Raw genomic sequence first — 21,414 nt, forward strand, 5'->3', positions numbered from 1 at the left:
ATAATATGTTTTGATGCAGTTCTTGTCACAAAAAAAAAATAAACTAAATTAAAAAAATTAAAACCTGTTTATGTTTAAAGTAAAATTTACAAAATTAAAAAAAAAACTAAAATACTTCATGTCACACTTAATAATTAATAAATCACGTCAAGGGCGGTAATACAATTTTGTATGAAAATTTCCATGTTACAAGCAACGTGTCAGAAAAAAAACCTAAACAAATGTCAAACGCACATTTCTTTACAACTCCTACCCTTTATTTTTCACTTCTACACCTTAGAATTCCCTTTTTTAGTTTTGTTGTTCATTTTACATACTTCTTCGCCCCCAAAAAATGGATTTTAATCAAACAATTTCTTAAATAAGTTATTAACAAAAACACGACATTAAATTTTTGAAATGAAACAAAAATATTAAATGTTGAAGCATCACGCAGTTATAGCAGTTGAAAAACGAAAAAAAAAAAGTATTTTTTGATTAAATTTTGTTAATATAAGTTGATTTGGTTATAAACTGCAGGTTTCCTTTAGTATCGTGTATTTTTTACCAACCAGATTTTTGTGGGTGTAGAATACCGGGTAATGAGGTAATTTGTAAATTTTTAGCAAAAATAAAAAATTTAATAAAAATTTAATTTGGAAATATACAAAATTGTTTGTTAGAATTGGTAAAAAGCAAGATCAAAATACAAATCAAATTATTCTTAGAAGAAATCTTATGTTAGATTTCTCCTAGGGAATTTGCCAAAAGTACAAAAAATTGTATGTAAATACAACATAAAATATGTACATAAACCCAACAAAAAAGAACTTCCAAAGAAGCGAAAAAGAAGTAGAGTTTATTCCATGGAAGTACTAAAAAGACCTGAAAAAGTGATGATTTTAACATAGGCTTGTTATAAGCGGGATGTCCTATTTATTTGATTCCAAATTCACTACTTCTGAAGTCATTCTATAGAATTAATTTTTATGGTCTTTTTTGGAAGTTATTCAGAAAACATCACTTTCACATTAGGTAAAAAATTCATTAATTGCTATTTTTGAAGTGGTGATAATTGTTATTCTTTTGGAAGTACTTCGCTTTATTTTTACTGGAAAATAAACATAATTGCTAATCGATTTCAAACTCATTTGAATAACTGACGTTACAGTTACATTTGACCCTGTATACAATTATATACAAATAAAATGTTAAAAAATATAAATAAAAGCTGATGTTTTTATATACTAAAAATGATAAATGGTGTGGTAATATGGACAGAAAAAAAAAGAAAGAAACGGTCAAAACAGCAGGCGGTAATGGAAAAAAACGAAATACAAAACATTGGGCCGTTGCGTTTGTATACTTTTACAAACAAAAAAATACGTAAAAAAACGTTGAACTTTTTGTTAAAGTTTTACATGGAATAAAGTCCTTTACATAAAAACAAATACACAGACAACACTTTATACTAATTCCAACAGTTTAATAAGGAGTCAATGAATCTTCTTTTAGACAGTATTTTTTCCCAAAAATCTAACTACATATATGTATATGGGCATTCTTGGTTTACTAGGATTTACATATTCTAGTATTATTTTAAAAATGAATTCGTAGTCATTGTAATGTAGAGTCACTTAAGTGACACTAAATTTAGTGTCTCCAAGAGATTGAAGGATGTAATTGAAAAGTTGTTTATGTTCTGTGGAAAGCAGTTATACATATTCATGTATATTTAACCTAGCAGAAGCAATCGATCGCAGAATTAATTATAAGTATATTTGTAATCGAGTGCTAGAACACACATACATATATTCAAATAACTAGCTGAAAGGTAGGTAAAATCATTTATAGATATTTATGTGATTGTCACCTTGAACTGCAGGGCAAGCAACACGCACACAATATTCATTCGTACACATGCAAGAAAAATGATTTAATTCTAAAGTTTTGTTGTTGCTTTTCAAACAAAGGATGGCGAGTGAGAAGTGGAGGAAGGGGAGTTCTAACTGTAAATAAAACTTTTGTTTATTTTGTATGTGTAAAAGTGAGTTTGTATGTGTGAGTGCGAGTAGTTTGAGCCAAAAAAAGGAAATTGTCACACCCAGTGACCTTAATTTTATAGTTAAGGGTAAATTACAATATTTTTTTAAACAAAAACAAAATCCTCCACACTTTCCAAATTAAAGTTAGAGACATTTTTTTGATAAATTTTTCTATCACAGACGTTAGACATTTGAATTGAATTTAATTTGAAAATATTTAGAAAAACTTACTAAAAGATAGTTATGTAGATAAATAAATGTTTTCTTTTACAGATGAATTTAATTTATTTACTAGAGTTTATTTATTTTTTTATTTTATTTCCCTTTTTTCTCTCTTACTTTAATTTTGTTGAACAATAAACTTTCCTTTGAGCCTTTAGTTGTATCCTGAACTGATGAACTAAAGTTGGTTTTTGTTTTTATCTAGATTCGTTTTTATCAGACTGCTGTGTGTAACGCATGAATGAATTTAGGTCTTAAATAAAATTGGTAATGGAAAAAATAACGTTAAAAGGATCCCCTCCTGTTAAACATTTTCATTTTGAAAATAATTTAACAAACTCACTTTATTTTTGTGTAAATGACTCACAGTTTGCTTGAGCCTAAATGTATATTTTTTTGTTTAAATGTTGGTTAGTGGTGGTATCTTCTAGCAACATAGAAAAAGAAGACTGCGGAACGCAGAGCTGCAAAAAATTCAAATTGTCTGCTGTTGCTGTTGATAATGATAAGAATGTAATTCTTATATTTTTTTCTACATTCGTAAGTTTAAGACTTTCCCCCTGTAGTTCCCAGCTAAATTTCTTATTTTTTTCGCCACACAATTGCCACGCGTATGTTGCTGTTTTGAATGCTTTATAACCACAATTGTTGTATGTAGGCTCTATGTATAACTGCTTACAACATTTCTTAGGGTTGTTAGCAGTTTGTGTTTTTTGTTTGTCAGATTTTCTTAACATTCTGCAACTCAACTCCCTTAAGCTTTTCTTAAACCATGGGGCATTTTCTTTGTTTTGTTGTAAGTGATTTTATGTTAATGATAAAGAGGACACATGTGTTCCATTTCTTTTTTAACCAAAGAGGGTTAAAAAGTTTTTGCTTAATTTTTAAAGTTTGAAACTGTTTCAATTTTAAATGGTTTATTGACGAAGCAAGGAGAATTTAAAAACTTTTTATTTATAAATTGAGTAATTTAAATAAAAAAAAATAAGTTTATAAAGTAAGTTTAGATATAAATATTTCATTTTTAAGGAATTTTTAAACAAAAAAAACTTACCTTATTTATCCCAAAGATTCCTTTAGAGTTTTAAAGATGTTGTAAATTATCTAAAAAAAATAGAAAACATAAAATATTTAGCATTAAACATTTGTAATTTAGTCTACATGTACTTGTTATTTATATTTATTTATATATTTTGTCTCTAAATAGCTAATTTATTATCTCTAGTCTACAATCAAAGCTGACTAATGCTTAATGGTCGTATTTTAAATATTTTTTTTCTATAACAACTTAATCTAAAATCTTGCTGGCAAAAATGAAACTCAAATGGAACAAACAAAAAATCACCAGCCAAAATGCGTAGGTGATCTGAAATACAAAAAAAAAAATAATTGTATTCATTCGTATATAGAGAGAAAAATCCCTCGCAACTACAATCTAGACGTGACAATAGAATTTGTCAATTCAAGAAATAAGTCAACATTTTATGACTCAACAAATAACACAAAGACACGATGTGAAATGCATATAAAATAGTTTATTAAACGTTTAATGGCGGATGCAAACTTTTTACCAGCGCTACTAGCCACAAGACGTATGAAATTTTTTTGCAATTTATTTGAAGTTTTTTTTTTACAAACAATAATCACAAGTAGAAATTTATGAAGTTCTAACCACCTGTCTGTGTGTGACTCCAACTTCGAGAAATTCATTTACAAACGTGCACGTTTTGAAGTACTTATGTATGTAAGTGCATGGTATGGATGGGTGTTTGTCAACGTCCATGCAACATACTTATACAATTAAGTTTATGTTGTACAAACTAAACATTAAAACAAATTTGCACGTTATCAACACTGTTTAAACTGTATGTTTTTTGTAACTTTTTATTTTATTTTACAAGTTATGTTGTTTTCTCTTTGTGTTTGCAACACGAGGATAAATATTGGTCATAGATAGTTAGTAGTCTACTAATTGTCTATCGGGGAAGGTCACTGGAACTAAAAAATTTTAGTTTGAACATTAAAATGTCATATTTTTAGTCCAATTAGGAAAGTTCATGGAAAAAGTTTAATATGTTTTTTACTTAAACTGTATAGATATAAGTTAGCTTAGGGTATTTGAAAGTCGTCTTCTTTATTATTAGATTTTATAGAGTCTATGCAATGCGTGTCCATATACTAGTTAGCTGCAACCAGGTTGTTAAAAATATGAATATTAAATATTCAACTCGTTTGCAAAAAAAAAAAATAAATAAAAATTTTCTATCCAATCTTTGTAAACTCTATTTATTAGATCGAATTATAATTCAGTCATTTGGCCCGATCGGCAGTAGAAAGATTTTTACTCTATGTATAAAAGCTGTAATAAGTTTTACATTTTCTCACACTTAAAGAAAAATATGATTGAACATGGTTATAATAAAACTTCGAAAATGATTACAAACATTTCAACTATATAATGGTTACTACAATCATATAGTTAGTTAGTTAGTTTGAAAGGAGGATGTATATACATCAAATCCGAAGAAATACACCTAGGCCTCTATCGGGCCTGTTGTGCGCTCCTTAACCAGTGCCTCAGGTGGGAATCGAACCCACCACCTCCGGTCTACCAGTCTAGAACACTAACCACTAACCTACCGGAGGCCACTACTACAATCATATAGTATGTATGTATGTATGTATATAGTTGTCACTACTATTTTATATGAAATTTATAATACGAATGACAACTGCAACCATATTATGATAGAATTTGCAATCACATTTCATTTCTGTGTGCAAGAAAAGAGCAGAAATTTATATTTATTGCACGTTCTGTTTATAACAGAAACACACTGTGTTATGTTGTACGTGGAGAAGAATCATTTGAAATTATTAGAAAGAAACAAAAAATAATAAAAAGCAAACATGAAGTAGTGTGTCCATGTGATGTTGGGTTCATTATTATAAAAACCACTGTCAACTTAAAACCGTGATACTTTTTAATAAATTTATGTTGTCTCCCTAGACTAAAGTTAAAATATTAAAATATACATCTTGGTGTTTAAAGCTTATTTGTAAATAATCGTAATTTTTCTCTAGTTTTGTTTTAAGTTTAATTTATTTTATTTGTTTTTATGTTGTTGCAATTGTTAATTTCTTAACGAGTGCGTGTATGTCGGTGCTACAATGTTGCATGTTTTTTTGTGATTTAAATGTCAGTTTCTGTTAAGCGCGTATTAATATTTTGTTTGTCTTGTGTGTTTAACTTTTTATGACATTTGTTGTTTAATTGTTAACAGTTTTAGCATTTAATTGCCATTTTTTCTATCGATATGTTTTATTTTATAGTTTTGGGTGTGATTTTTATGTATTGATTGTATCGTAGCATAAGTTAAACATACACGTAAAGAAATTTTTACCTTCACGCAAATATTTAAAATAAAACAGTAACATTTTTAAGAATTGCTAAAGCGTTTTGGGTTTTGATAAGTTGGAATTTGATTTGTTGTTGGGAACCATATTTTGCCTTTTCGATTTCGATTGTAATGAAAACAAATCAGTACCTTTACTTAATCTATTTTCTGTAAGTGTATACAACATTATTAAACTTTTATAACTTTTGCCAACATGATAATTTCTCAATTCCTTGTTTGTATTGGTAATAAAAAAATAACCATATAAAATTCATTAATATTTCCGTTCGAAATGTAAAGAAATTTGTTATTAAAACCTTAATTTTATAAAAGTTTCTTAATTTGTTAAACAAATAAATATTTATTTATTGTTTATTTGTTTTTTCTTAAGAAATGCTCACACTACTACTTACAAGAAAAATAAACCAAACAAAAATTTCTAAGAATTTTAGCTTTAATTAAAAAAAAAAAACAAAAAAAAACGAAAAGAAAAGAAAACAGACACACTCGTTTACAAATTGAAGTATTTCTTTTTTTATTTTTGTTGTAAAATTTTTTAGCCCAAAAATAAGAACGTGTCTTTTATTGTGTCATTTTGTGCCAACTTTGACATGTGTGACTTTGTTTGTAACCAGGTTTTTGCGACATATTCTTGTTATTTAGTTGTAGTTTGTATTTATTTTTCATTTTTTTCAAACTGATTATTTTGAAAATGTTTTATTGCATGTTTTGCCAACATGTTCTAACTAAACAAAGAAAACATTAACCTTTTAGACTTCCTGCAACAGAAAAAAAAACTACAACAACTCGCCGTTTACCGCCAACATTGCACAAGTATTTGTTGTTGCCATGGGTATGGTATGGCAGGGCCTGCTACACTTAATATTTCATAAAAATTATAAACGCCAAAAAATAAAAGAAAAAAACCTTTGTCAAATTGACAATTTGTCATATTTTGTTTGTGTTTTGCCTTCAATGAAACACTTAGAATAACAAAAAAAAGTCATATGCAAAACAGACTAAAATTAGAGCATTTCTAATTAACTAAAGTATAACAAGCAACAACTACCCAAAATAATTGTGTTTCTGTGAAAAAATACATACATTACAAAACGGGAAACAAAAGACTTCAACGAAAAAAATCCCGAAACCAAAATATTTTTTCATAATTTCATATTTTTCAGCAGTTGCTACCGTTAAAAATACAAATTTTTATGGTTTTATGACTTGAACATAAATAAACAACAAAGAATTCCATTCATCAAAGTACACACGGTTTGACTGTTCGACATTTTTGCCACCCTCAGGCATCAGACAGCAGACAGTCAGTCAGGTCATATGCAAATGTTACGCAATATTTACATCACACGCTCATTTTTTCACATGCACATTGCACTAAATATTAAACATATGATAAAATATGATTTTTTTTCCTTCAGGATTAAAGCAATAACAACAATCATAATATTTTCCGTTTTGTAATTTAAATATTTTTACCGCCCACTGTGCTTGTTTTAGCTGCTAAGTTCTTTAAATATTATTTTTAAATTAAAAATTGTTGTTTTTTTTAGTTTTTGAAGAGCATCTACTTTTCTATTTTTTTAAAAAAGATTTATTGTCATCTTTTATGAATTATTGACTACTTCTTGTAAATAAATCATAAAACGTTTCGAATGTTGTTTTATTTTTTCTATATTTGAGTTTTTCTCTTTCTTTCCATTTGTTCTCTATTGTGAAGTGATGTTTGTGAAAAACATTAGAAACTGATATTGATTTATGAGTTTATATGAAATCTTTAGGTATTAGTTTATTCTTTATATAAAAATATATAAGTTAGTTTTTTTTTTTACATATTATTTGTATATCCGTATCTTTATCTTTATTTTAGGAACTTATATTTTAAATTTTATAACAAGGATAAACCTGTTAACCAAATAATTAAATTATTCGGGTGATAATAATCGAATCGAATATATATAGTATGATATATATAGCATATTGTCGTCTAAAAGTCTTTTTATTTGATCTTTTCAAATTCATGTATTATTTTACAATTGATTGGTCCGTAGTCTACAAATGGTTGATATTGTGCGATGACCACAAACTGGCGTATTAGGATTTAGGCTTCTGCGATCGATTTTGTTAACTAGGTTCAAGTGGAAAGTTTTTTTTATAATTTTAAACATTCTATTAGTAATGAAATTTTTCCAAATTTTTGTCGAAATTAACAAAATTTTGTTGTTATAACAAATTATTTTAAATTTTAAAACCAAAGACGGGCATGGCCGACTATATGATACCATGACACCATGTATATTTTAAAAATTACATATGTATTTATTTTTCATAAAGAAATTTTTATGCTGAATTTATTGATGAAAAACAAAATTTCTAAAGGAGGCTTTATATGGGAGTTTGGGTCAAATATGGGCCGAACCTAAACAAATTGGGAGGAGGGATGTATTTTTATATAAAGATTAGTTATGCTGAATTTCATCTCGATGCTAATGGTTATATGTTAATTTATGGACGTTTAAGATATTTTTTAAGGGGGGTTTGTATATGGTCTAGGGTCAAACGACGGCCGATCATTATAACATGTATGCCTTTATAAAACCTAGTTGTGCCAATTTTTAGAGAGATAGTAGTATATTTGACGTAGTTATGAGTAAAAAACCCCCAAATCGGAAATTAACGTTGTATGGGGGCTAGGTGCAATAATGGACCGATTTTAACCATTTTCAATAGGCATCGTAGGGTTTACGCACAAGGTTTACATGGACAGCCAGCCAGACAGACGGACGGACATGTCTTAATCGACTCAGAAAGTGATTCTGAGTCGATCGGTATACGGTATGTAGGAATATTTTGGTGCGTTACAAACATATGCACAAGCGCATAATACCCTCCCCACTATAGTGATGTACAGTTTAATAAAAATCTCTCTAAAATAGAAACTTGCATAAAAATACAAAATAATATAATTTAATAAATGTCAACTGCATTCAATTTCTCGCAACTACGACTGGGTTCTACGAATACTTCTTAATTTCTATATTAAAGAAATTTATGAATAAAAATAATTTGTGTACCGTAGACATTTATCATAAAACACCTTTCGTTTTTATTTTTATATATAGTTTCCCATACAAAAGAACTACAGTTAACAACTGCAGCAGTTTAGGAAATATTGTTTCTTTTTCTGAATTTGTTTTCTTTCTAATAATTTTCAATATGGTTGCAATATCCTTTGTTATACAATGTATGTACGTACCACTGCAGTATTTTGCTTTCCTTTTTTTATAATTGTATTATTTATTCATTCTCTCACAATTTTATCAACAGACAGTAACAACAGTATAGTTCAGCAACCCTTGTAGAGCTCAGTATTTGTGCCTCGGTTTCTTATACATGAATCTAGGGGTTTGTAGGCAACATTTTTAAAATTGTTGTGCCGTTTTTTAGTTAAAGGAGATTCCAATTGTTTTTCTTTTATTCGGGAAATGAAAAAAATATTTAATGTTGTGTTCTTTACCTAGTTTTGACTTCTATTAATATTTTTTTAAATTATAGCATATTTAAATAATTTAACTATATTTCGTAATGAAATTGCTTGAGTAGTTTTAGCTTAATTAATTTTGGGGATATTCACAAAGTCTTATAAAAAATATAACAAAAATTTTATAAAAATTGTATTTAAAAAAATAAATATTATAATTACCCTAAAATTATAACTTGAATCTTATTATTTTTAAAGACTTGGCAAATTATATTGAGTCAAAAAATACATAATTATATTTTTCTTTAATTCAACATTTATCGCATGGTTTTTGCATTAAAATTCGATTTAAAAAAAAGTCGACACAAAAAAACTAGAGAAACATTTATTAATGTTGTGCTATTTTGGCATCTTTAAATCCATCAAAATGTTACTTGAAAGATATTCTTTCTTTACTTGTTAAAATTTTACAAACTAGAGTAGGAATATTTACGACTTCGACATATTATGGATACACCCAAAAGACATTATTCTTTTTCTCACTTGCAACATCTTTAACATCAAAAAATAGTAGATGAATAAAAAAACAACAACTAAAGTTGAACACACAAAATACGTTGATACAACACAACGAAACAATCTTTAGAGGAATATGTATGTAAGAAAAAACTAAATACACATGAAATTACAAGAACCAAAAACTAAAAAATCTCATACAAGACACACACAAATAAAAAAAAATAAATAAAATAAAAAACTAAGAAACTTAAAAAACGGGAAATACTTGATCACAGCCATAAATCTTGGCACCAATGTAATCTATTTTGTCTGTGCGCTCCTCTCTAAACAAGCAAGGTGTCTTTTCTATAACCTTCTTTTGAGGATTTTTGCTGATTCGACTGCTGCTGCTGCTGAAGATGAGGAGGTTGTTTGGTGATGGAAGTATAATGCCAAGTATACAATGATAATGCTGATGCTGGTGGGGTTTTTTGTTCAGTATCTCACCATTACTGTAAGCAAAATTATTAGAAATTGTAATAGAAATAGATTTCAAATGGCTTTTCGTTGATTTAACAAAGAAATTTAAGGAAAATTACAACTTTAAGGATGTTTGACTTTTTTTGCAAAACAATTTGGCTTTTTCTAAATATTTTTTTGTATTTTTTCTTTAGTAAATCATTTAATGACAAACACCATGTCTGTGTATGACTATTAAACAGGCAACCAGGCATCTTTTTTTTTCAAACAAAAACAACACAACAAGAACAACCATTAGTCGTCTAAGCAGCCATATTTAAAGGAAAATTGTAAAATGTTCATGTGTGTGTGTGTGTGCGGACTATTTGCGTCTGATTTCGGGGATGCATGCCATTTGTGTTTTATAATCTCACCAGAAAAATAAAAAGACATTGTATGGATGAAAGTATATGTACGTGTATGTGTGTGGTATACTTTTAGATATTATTAAAGTGAAGGAGAGGAAACTAGGATGAGCTAGAAAAAAACATGGCAACATATGCCATGTCCAATATGAGTTACAACTATGAAATGATACATTACCATCTCAAATTTAAATTTTGTACAAAAAAAATTCTAAAATTTAAATAAAATCAAAACTTTAAGAAAATATTTAAACAGAGCTAAAAAGTAATGAACTAAAATATTTATAAGTGCTGCTGTAAATGTCAAGAATATTTTTATTCTTATATAAAAACCAATTGCTTACTTAGAAGACAGGCGGACAAAGGGACAAACGAACTCTCCTATAATACAGGAAATCACGGAAACATTTGAGACCACAAAGATCCTCTGAAGTAGCCATAACCCAGGATTACGGACATAACTATACAAAAAGAGACAAACGGATTCTGACATTTGTAGTGGAAGCGGAAAGGCATTTTCTTTTTAATATCTTAGGAACAATGTAATTCTAGATATAATATCCCTAAAGAACACTGATTGGACAATTTTAATGAACTACGTCTAAGACATTGGCGGTAATAACTTCATACACCATTACAGTGTAATGTATACTAAAAACTTAACAAATGAGATCTCAAATTAAGTCAAAATTTATTATTTAAAAGGTGCTACCAGCACCTCTAGTCTGCCTGGACTATAAGCTGGTCATGATCAAATGTATGCTCGGCCTTTCCTTGGAATGATTTGACATGGGGTCTAACCAGAAAACCACATAATCTGGTACTACGGGTCGTTAGTTGCACACAGGACTTGTCCTGGCTGGTCAGTTGGTTGAGGTTCCTTCGGGATCGACGTAGTGGCTGTGGTTAAAACCCAAAATTCGCGGGGAGAGATTGTTGGTTTAAAGGCTGATATACCCTATATAATGCGGTGGCTAATTCTCTATTCAAATGACACAGGTCTGTGTACAAAGCAGCATTTGCTGGATTCCTGAACCCGATCGGTATTTCTTACCGGTCGTGTAGTAGAGAGCCGGTATATGCTGGGGAATTGTCAGGTTAGCATTAAGTAGTTGCCTGTCATTCCGTAGAAAGATCTTTATGATCATGGGAATGGAACAGATGCGAAAATTGGTGAAAGATTGGGAAAGTCTCCATATATTGGAGGCTAGTACTGATTTAGTATGCCTTTTTACACTTCGGGGAAGTTTCTCGGTGCTGTTGCCATCTCAACAGGATATATTGATTTACGCTACGCGACTATTTGTCTTTATCTTGGGTATTTCGGGCTAACAAATACGTCTCTAGGTGCTGTTGCCAAACCAACAGAAGCCATCTCAGTAGTGTGGTTGGGCGACTTTAAGAGGTCCAGAAATGCACTGGGGTAAGTCTTTAGATGATGAGAATGTTTTGTAGGGACATGAGCATTCCTCAAACATCTTTAGGGTGTTTCACCTGATGTTTCACCCTTCTATTGACTCTAACTAGTGATTGCCTTTTCCTTAGTCGGGGTTAGATTGAACTTGCTCATGACACCAGTAAGATAGCTCGAGTACTTCAGCAAAGTGCTTGTACATGGACCGGCTCAGCCATGTACAAAAATTGCCACCTGATTTCTTTATTGAAGATTGAAGGGGCGATGGAAGACCGTTCTCAAGGCTACCCAGTGGTTGAAAAAGACCACCGTGAGATAGGCCAACACGGCAGGTACTCACGTAAAGCACTTCGGCATTCATTCATTTAAAAGAAACAATTATTTTGTACAACTGCTTTTCTGTATTATAAGTACTTTGCATAGTTAGTAGATATTTCAACACACATACATACATATTTCAAATGAAATTTAAAACTTTACAAAATATTTATTTTCTTTAAAAGAAAAAATCCACTTCTGCTTATTTTCTGGCTTTCATTTTGTTTTATTTTTTTAAAAAATATTTTTCTTCATCTTGTATTCAAAATAAAGCTGAAACAGAACCAAAAAGAAAAATTAAACACATTAATCATTTTGACTTATTTCTTTCCTTTATGTTTTTCATTTCACAGTGCTGGCGGATTTGTTTCTTCTGTCTTTTTTATTCATCTAAAATTAATCTTGATGCCAAGCGTAGCATAGCGTCGGCAACGCATGCTGCTGCTAATGCCTCAAAAGTCAGAACAAAAAGAATATTTTGAAACAAAATTCTGAAAGATTATAAGGGCAGTTAGTGGGTAAACAGCAACAAAACAAGCATTAGGCAATGATAATATATTTTATAACCACCAAACCACCAATATCAAGCAAAAGTATAAAAATCGAATTGGATTGAAAGCATACAAAGGCATGGAATAGTTGAGAAATGAAAATAATATTAGTTAGAATTTGGGTGTTTGGTTTAAGAGCAGCAACACAACCACCATTAATATTTGTTAGACTTAATACTTGCACCCACCATCATCCTTCTATCCTTGCAACAACTAACACCACCCAGTCATTATTTGGACTTTTTGTGCTTTTATTTGTCCTTGTGTAAATGTGTGTGTATATGCAGCGAGTGTGGCTAAAAGAAATAATCTCAATTTGAATCCTTCGGTTTAAATCTCTTTTTTCTTGTCTTTGTTCTTATTTAAAACAAATTTATAATATTTATTTTTAAATACCATCAAAAATAATTCTTTTTGGGTTTTTTCTATTTTCCTATAATTTAAAAGAGCTTAAAATTTTTTAGCAAGCTATTGTCATCTTTTCATTGAAATAAATGTTAGTATGTTTGTATGAGTACGAATGGGTATTAGAAATAACCACTACTTTATGATTTCAACCCTGCAAAACCAAAATAAATTGCTAATTTTTTTTGTTTAACTTTAGACGTAGTTTCCTTTGGGGTATATGTAGGAAGATGTTTCCACTGTTTTTTTGCCTTTCTTTTATTCCTCTTTTCTTCGTTGTTATTCAGTTTTAGGTTTATTAAGTGAAGTTGTTGAGCCCATAAAAAGTAATCTTGAATATAATGAAACGTTTAAGTTAATCGGCGTAACAAATTGCTCTCAATATGCTTTTAAACAAACTTAATACAGTAATAATATTAGGTGAAAACAAGGGAATTGAGCAATTTACTTTGTATGAGAGGACATATGGAAGTTTGGGTATGTGTTCTGGAAACATGATTTTTATTGAAAAATAACCATAAAATAAATCAATTGATAATTTTTGATTTGAAATAAATAGTGATATTGTAACATTTAATAGTGGTATTGTAATTTACTAACAAATTCATATTTATATTAGATAATTATCACGAATGAGTCATGAGTTTAATCTGTGCATGAACTTAATCAGTTATATTTTTATTGTCAAGCTTAGGCTAAGTTTAGACATAGCTAAATCACTTAAAGGTTTAGCTAAACCCTATATAAATCTCCAATTTAAAGCTGTCAACTAAACTCTGCCATATTAGATATTCTTTCCTTTAATATGACTTAATTCAAAATTTCTTGAAAAAAAATTTCTTAATCTTAAACAAGTTTTATTTGAATGATAAAAAACACAACCTCCACTTGAATTCTTTTATTCATTTAACAAACTAAAACAAATCAACAAATTTGTATTTTGTGGCATTTGGAGTTTCTTTTGACCAGTTTATCAACACCTTTTTTTAAAAATATAAAAAACAATTTGTTTAAAAATGCAAACGCAAAAATCAATAAAATTAAAAGATTAATGTATAACAAATTTACAAGAAAGGTGATAAATCAGGTGACAGCAAAATTAAATGAAATATTTCATACAAATATTATGCAGACAGACAGACGGACAAACGTACAAACACTCCAATAGACAGTCAAATATCGATGAAATACAAATAAAGCAATACGACTTAATACCTGAAACAGACAAAAAAATAAACTACAAAACAAGAATTTTTATGTTTATGAAATCCAAAAAAAAATGCTAAAGATGTTGTTTAACCAGAGAGAAGACAACCAATTCGACATTTGGAACCATCTTCCCAATAACATGTAGATGATAATATGTTATTGGTAAGACAGACACACTCCAATGGAAAACTGCATAACAACTTTATTATTTCAGTACGAGGTATGAGTTACAGAAATGTTTAACAAAAATTGAAAAAAAAATTTAACAGCTTCATTATCATTCGTACTAAAAACAACAACATCAATATTTTCAGCTTTTAGAGTTCCAAGTCCAGAGTGTGTATATCACCAACGCATTTTGTAGGCTTCTTTTTTTTAATGGCTGAAAACGCAGAAAAATCTGTAAGATTGTCTTGTCTTTAAGTTGATTTTGGGATTAATTTGTTTTGTATTTAAAAAAAAAAAAAAAAAAAACATACATACATGTACTTTTTACAAACATACTTGAAGTTTTAGGTTTTTTGTCTTTAAGCCACATCTTCGTCATCATCAGTAAAATTGTATTTACTTTTATCCGGTTTCAAAGAGTGGCCACGTTGAATTTTTTTCAATATTAGAGGAAATATAGTCCTGTTAACTTGCAGGTTTTTATTTTAATTTAACTTAAAAAAATGATTAACCATTTTAAAGTTAGTTTGTAATGCAACTACATATGTATGAATGTATGTGTTTCCAGTTCGATTGAAAAAATATGAAAATTCTGATTTCTAATGTCAAACTTAATTCGTGCACAGTCTTTGTCTGTTTGTTAAATGTATACAACATTTAAAACGCATTCATTGCAGAAATACCGGTATCCACGTACATACGAACGACACCTTACTTTTCAAAAGTCTGAATTTTGGACTCTAAACCTATACACTTACGAACGGGTATTGCCCAAAAGGAGTGCAAGCAAAGTTGTCGTTTCTTTTTTTTCTGCTTCTCTTTCATTTAGGCTTTTGCCTGAAATTATTCTGCTAAGAAGGTGATTTCAACTTATTTCGTCTTTTTCACGGATTTTGTTTTTTGAGTCTTTTGGCAACATGATGATGATATATGAAGTATTTCATTGTATGACATTAACAGCACACAGAACATGTTGTTGTGTTATTTATTGAGTTTTCAGATATTTTGAAAGTATTAACATTGAAACAAATTATTATGATTAAAAGATTTATTAGGATGGCAGTAGATGTATTTCTTAAAAAAAAGGAAGAAATAATGTGCTGCATACTTATTTACAATACAATTTAACAAAAAAATACACATTTCTTATAAATGCTAAAAATGAAAACAAAAGTGATTTCATATTTGATTTATATGCAACTACAAGAAATAGACAACTAAAGAGTTTTCTTTAAAAATAAAAACTGTAACAATTTTTGTTGTTTTTAAATTTAAAACGTGCTGGAAGTTTGAAACAGGAACTTAAATGAAATACATAGTTTTCTTCTTTTTTTTCTAAAATATCATAAATCATAATTTTGAAACACAAAAGAAAAACCTAATTGCATAAACTAATACTACTAATATTTTATACCTGTTTCAGCAAACTAACCCAACTGTGGAAAGAAAAATCATAGAAAATACGTGTAAAAATTAAAAACTAAACATCTTGAGTGAGCAAATGTAGTCAATAAATCTTTCAACCAAATCTTCAAACAATACCCAAGAAGTCAAAAAGTTAAATAGTCATTTAGACAGCTAGTGAAGGTGTTTTGAGTTTAAAGTCAAACCGAAATTTTTTGAAGGTAATTTTGTGCTGTTACCAAGTTAATTACCCTTAAACGAAGGACGCATATTAATTTTTATTACCGTAGAAAATGATTGCATAATTTCGTTTTTTTTTCATAAACAATGCAAACTGTATGATTTTTTGTTTCAAGCCGAGGAAAAGAAGCACCCAATGAGTTTAAGGTTAACTGATTGTGGCTGCTTTGTTTAAGGCAGGTGCCTTAAAATCTCTCTTTTTAGGAATTTCTTAGGAGCACAGTTACTTTTTCATAATTTTTAAAGAAAATTATGAAAATGCCGTGATTGGATTTTCAAGGATATTTTTAGTTAATTTGTTGTTGTCTTTTCAAGGTCATTTTTGATGTTAAAAAAATACCGCCAGGTAAAAATCTTAGGAATTTGTTTTTATATAAAAAAATGTGTACATTAATATTTACAGTTGATGTACCTATAAATGAATGAATAATGTAACATACCGATATTTTAGAAAAACTTGAGCAGAAACTAAACAACAAAATCTTTCAATATTACAACTTTTAATAGAACTCTGCCTTTTAATTTTATTATAAATATTGTCCTCTTGGTAGTGCAAATCTGAATCCTTTAGTTTACAGGGGTGGTCTGCTGTCGACCAACTACATATGTATATATTTGAAATATCTTTACTTCCCATTCTTAGAACTTGTTCTAAAAAAACAAAAAGAAGCTATTTATTTAGATTTTTAAAAATGGCGTGAATGTTCTCTAAAGCTTTCTGAGCATGAAAAATTTTAACAAAACTGATTATAGAACTAGTTCGGGAACCATTCCATAAAATGAGTAAAGGATCTAAAATGCTTTCACAAAACTGTTTTCGTAGGTGACAATTTCAAAAAAGTCATTGGTCGTCTCATCGTCAAACTAGAACGACACAGGCTGAGTTGTTATGATTTTATCAGAAATTTTTTATATCCTACACCACTCTAGTGGGTAGGGTATATTGGGTTTGTGCTGATGTTTGTAACGCACAATAATATTGGTCCTATACCCACCTTAAAGTATACCAATCGGCTTAGAATCATTTTCTGAGTAGATTTAGCTAAGTATGTCCGTCCATGTAAACCTTGTAATCAAACTACAGGTCGCAATTTTGAAGATAATTCAATGAAATTTGGTACATGATCTTCTATTGTCTCGAAGATCGATCCATTATTTCACCTAGTCCCCATGCAATTGAACCCCTGAATAGGGCTTGTAAACCTTGTAATCAAACTACAGGTCGCAATTTTGAAGATAATTAAATCAAATTTGGCATATGATCTTCACCTAGTCCCTAGTCATAATTATGTTTAATATACTCGTATCTAGACAAAAAGCTGGAAAAGCAAGTCCTATAGATGACTTTCATGAATTTTATAATTATAGGGTCTCATTTGACCGTAGCCCCTATACAAAGCCCCCTTCAAAATTTGACTTAAATGTCCACAGTTTTATTCAACAATAAATGGCTTAAGTATATCTGAGGCAAGGTACAATTCAAATTAAATGCTTTATTATGAAAACTTTATCACATTTTATTTTTATAACAGGTGTAGCTTATTATATGGTAGGCCTGGCCCGGCTATAATTTCTTGTTTTTTATTAAAATTAAGTTCTATATAAGGTTTGAGGTGCAATTGTTAATTTAATTCCTATTTTATTGAGAATCACAAAACATTAAATCAAATAAAAATTTTAGATTAAATTTCTTATTTAACTTACTTTCTTTTATTTTTGGCCAAAATCATGCCGAACTATTGGAAAATTATAGAAGAAAATCCCATAAATAACTCAAAGCCTTTCCAATATACTAACAAGTAAAAATATAAAAATAACAAAGATTTTACTCTAGTTTTTTGCTTTTTGAGAGAAAACTTAACAAAAAAAGGAACAACAACAGTCTCAAGAAAATGATTACAAGTGTAAACGGATGTTGGATATGGTTTGAAAAATATATTTTGAAAATAAATCGTCTTAAAGTCTAGCATTTAGAAGAAATTTTTTAAACAAGCTTGTATGTTAAATGAATTATTAATGGGCAGGCAGAGTGAGTGAGTAAAATCACTTGATGTATTTTGTTTTTTGTGTTAAATTTTATTTTACAATAAGTACAAGTATTTTACACAACTATGAATTATATGTATTGTATGTAGTACGAACGAGAGTATTTACAATAAAAATTGGTTTGGTTTTGTTGATGTTCTGAGTACAAACAGATATACAACATATATACAAAGTGTTTATATACTAAATTCATGTACATACATATGGATGTTGCAAGTATATATGGTATGTAAGTATATAGTATAGACATTTGTACGTATGTCGCGTATCTCTTTGCAATAAATCATTGTCACCCTCTCTTGTGCAATGTCACTGTAAGCGCCCCCTGCTGGGTTGCAGCAGAAGCAGCAACAAAATACACACATTTCCAAGTTTATTCTCAAATGGCACAGAACCGAACCAACGTAAGTAAAAAAAATATATAACAACCACAGAAAAAACAGCAAAATTGCAAGTAAAACTGAAATCAAGCAAAAATATGCAGCGCACCATCATTCCCTACCATGCCCCTTAGAAGAACAACAAAAAAAAAAAAAGATTTACCAAAAAAAATTACCACCCAACCAACTTTAAAAGTTTTTCTTTTGCACAAAACATCGGAAAACTCCTGAAATATTTGTGCAACAAAAACGAAATATTCATATAAGTAAAACTGACTGTAGAAATAGTAGTAGTAAAAGTAGTTGAATAGTCTAACGACTATATTCATCCATACAACTGCTGCAAAGAAAGCAATGACAATACATCTACAATTGTTGCTAGTTCAGTCCACACAGTTTTCAGGAGTTGTACAAGGAGTCACTGTATCCTTTTTAGATAGCATTTTATCAAAACCATTGAAGTAGATCAGAAAATAATCCATCAGAAGTAATCTATTAACTATTTGTTATCCTTGTGATATAAAGTACACGCATAGTCTATAAAGGATCAATTGATTTCATTATAATTCTCTAACCTCTAATAGTCGCTTAAATAATGCTTTCGGGACAGCCTTTCCGAACCACAGGGTTCGTTTGCAAGTGCAAATAAAAGTACTAGTAAATACGTGCAAGTGTGTTTGTGTCTTATAATCCTTTCGGTATTTTATACTACCGCATACAGTCATACATCAAAATCACACAGGATGAAAGAATTTTTTCCAAAAAAAAAAACTGAAAAAAAAATTAAAACACACACAAAAATGCTGTAAGAAGCAAAATTAAACAAAAACTTGCAATTGTGCATTTTGAAGTGCAGCACAAAAAAGTGTTGGTAAGAGTTTTTCCTTGATTTTTGTTTGTGTTTTATACTTTAGTTCGCCTTAAAAATAATTCAAGTATTTAATAGAAAAATTATTTGTGCATTTTGAGAAAAACGAAAATATATAAGTTTTTCTCCAAGTTTGTTAAAAAAGAAAATAAAAACTAAAAATTGTTTAGTTTTGTCTGGTAGCGTTGATGACAGGTTTTGTTTTCTTCTACTTTATTCCATTTAGGCAGCCTATTCGGTTTAGGTTTTTGCAGTCAGTGCATAAAAGTTGCGCCAAAAATGTTTACAATAACAATAGCTACGAAATCCATATTGTCAGTTGGAAAAAGCAAAAAAGAACCGAAAACTATGTAGTCAAACCTTTGAATTCCTGTTGTTGTTTCGTTAAGTTTGAAAGGAGGTTAAACAAATTTAAACAAAAAGGCGAAAGAACAAACCTACAAGACAAATTGCCATGTGTTCTAGAAAAATTCATTGAAAAAATCGATAAATTCAATTACTTGAAAATTGATTTCTTTTTAGTGAATTAAAATGTTTGTGATCAATCAGTTGGGTTTGACGACGGAACTGATTTATATGTTTGCAATGTCACCGCAGAAAACAGAGATTAAATAAAATTACGACAATTATTATAAAATGATTACAAGTAGTAATTCAACTACATTATGGTCACTGTAATTATATTTAAAACATTATTCAAATAACAAGAATAATTATATGTGATTATAACAAACAAGTTAGGTTTGTCACAACAATTTTAAAGATTTTATTAAGTATTATCTCAAAATTTAATTTTTTATAAATTCTAATTTTAATTTAAAAAATTCCCAACTTTGCAATTAAAAGGTTCTGTTTCTGCTGTCAAAGAAAAAGTTTTTTTTAATTTACGACAACAAATTTATTTTATTTTAACTTGATTGTCATTTTAATTAATGCTCGTTTCAAATGTAACGCATTTCTTTCCCTTTCTATAAAGAATCTGTGTATTTTTTTATATTTTTTATTTTTAATTTAAATTTTCACATTGTTTGTGTTGTCTAGTGATTAATTAAGCAATTTTTTCTCAACTTCTTTGTCATCATTTATCATTTTGCAAAAAATTTAAATTAATTCTACCATTTTTTTTACAGAAAAAAGTGACAATTCAGTTGTTTTTAGCTTATAATTCAAATTCTTAACTAAACAAGTTTATTTTAATATTTTATTTCGTTTGAACATTAAATAAATAATATTTTGTGACATTTTTGTATAATTCAATGATTTTTGTTTTAAATACGAACAAAAACAACAACGTATTTTTTGACCATTTATCATTTGTATACAGTTTTTGTTTTTGCTTTTTTTGTTCATATTTTTGGCCAGTATTTTTGTTTTAAATACTTTTGAATTAGAGATAAATAATAACAATATTTGTCAACAGCTTAAAGTTGCCTTAAATATAATATAGTCACTACAAAATTCAATATTTTAGCTTTTGTTAAAAATAAGGAACTTTTGTTCATTTACTTGAAAATAAATTCTTTTAAAACTCCTTTAAAAGCTTTTTAATTTTGCCTAAAGAATAACTTTTAATAGAATTTTTGAAAATATGCCGTAAATGAACTTTAATGGAGTTAATAAATTTTCAATTGGCACACGGCACATAATAAAATAAATATTTATATACTCTCGACTTTCAGACAACTGGCAGCAATATTGAGTAGAAATTATATCAATTGAAATAAATCAATAAAATGCCACACAAACATACATACATACACAAATATATGTATGCATGTTTATATAATAAAATAATTACTATCACTGCTATGTTGCAAATGTAGAAGATTCAATATGCATCAGTAAATTAGGAGCAAAATGTTTACACACCCAAAGAAAAAACTACA

General features: G+C 28.8%; 1 protein-coding gene across 4 annotated transcripts in view; it reads right to left on the reverse strand.

Moving 5' to 3' along the window:
• Positions 1 to 21,414, reverse strand: part of LOC119616014 (homeotic protein antennapedia) — a 187,079-nt gene that overhangs the window by 159,178 nt on the left and 6,487 nt on the right. For all 4 annotated transcript variants that reach the window (XM_037972136.1, XM_037972132.1, XM_037972137.1 and 1 more), the window contains exon 2: positions 3,301 to 3,350. The gene's annotated coding sequence lies outside the window, so the exon portion shown is untranslated. The remainder of the gene's footprint in view (positions 1 to 3,300; positions 3,351 to 21,414) is intronic.

Source organism: Lucilia sericata, unplaced genomic scaffold (assembly GCF_015586225.1).
Source record: "Lucilia sericata isolate MDLA Ls3-8-SP2 unplaced genomic scaffold, ASM1558622v1 Contig000052F_arrow, whole genome shotgun sequence".
Lineage (NCBI taxonomy): Eukaryota > Metazoa > Arthropoda > Insecta > Diptera > Calliphoridae > Lucilia > Lucilia sericata.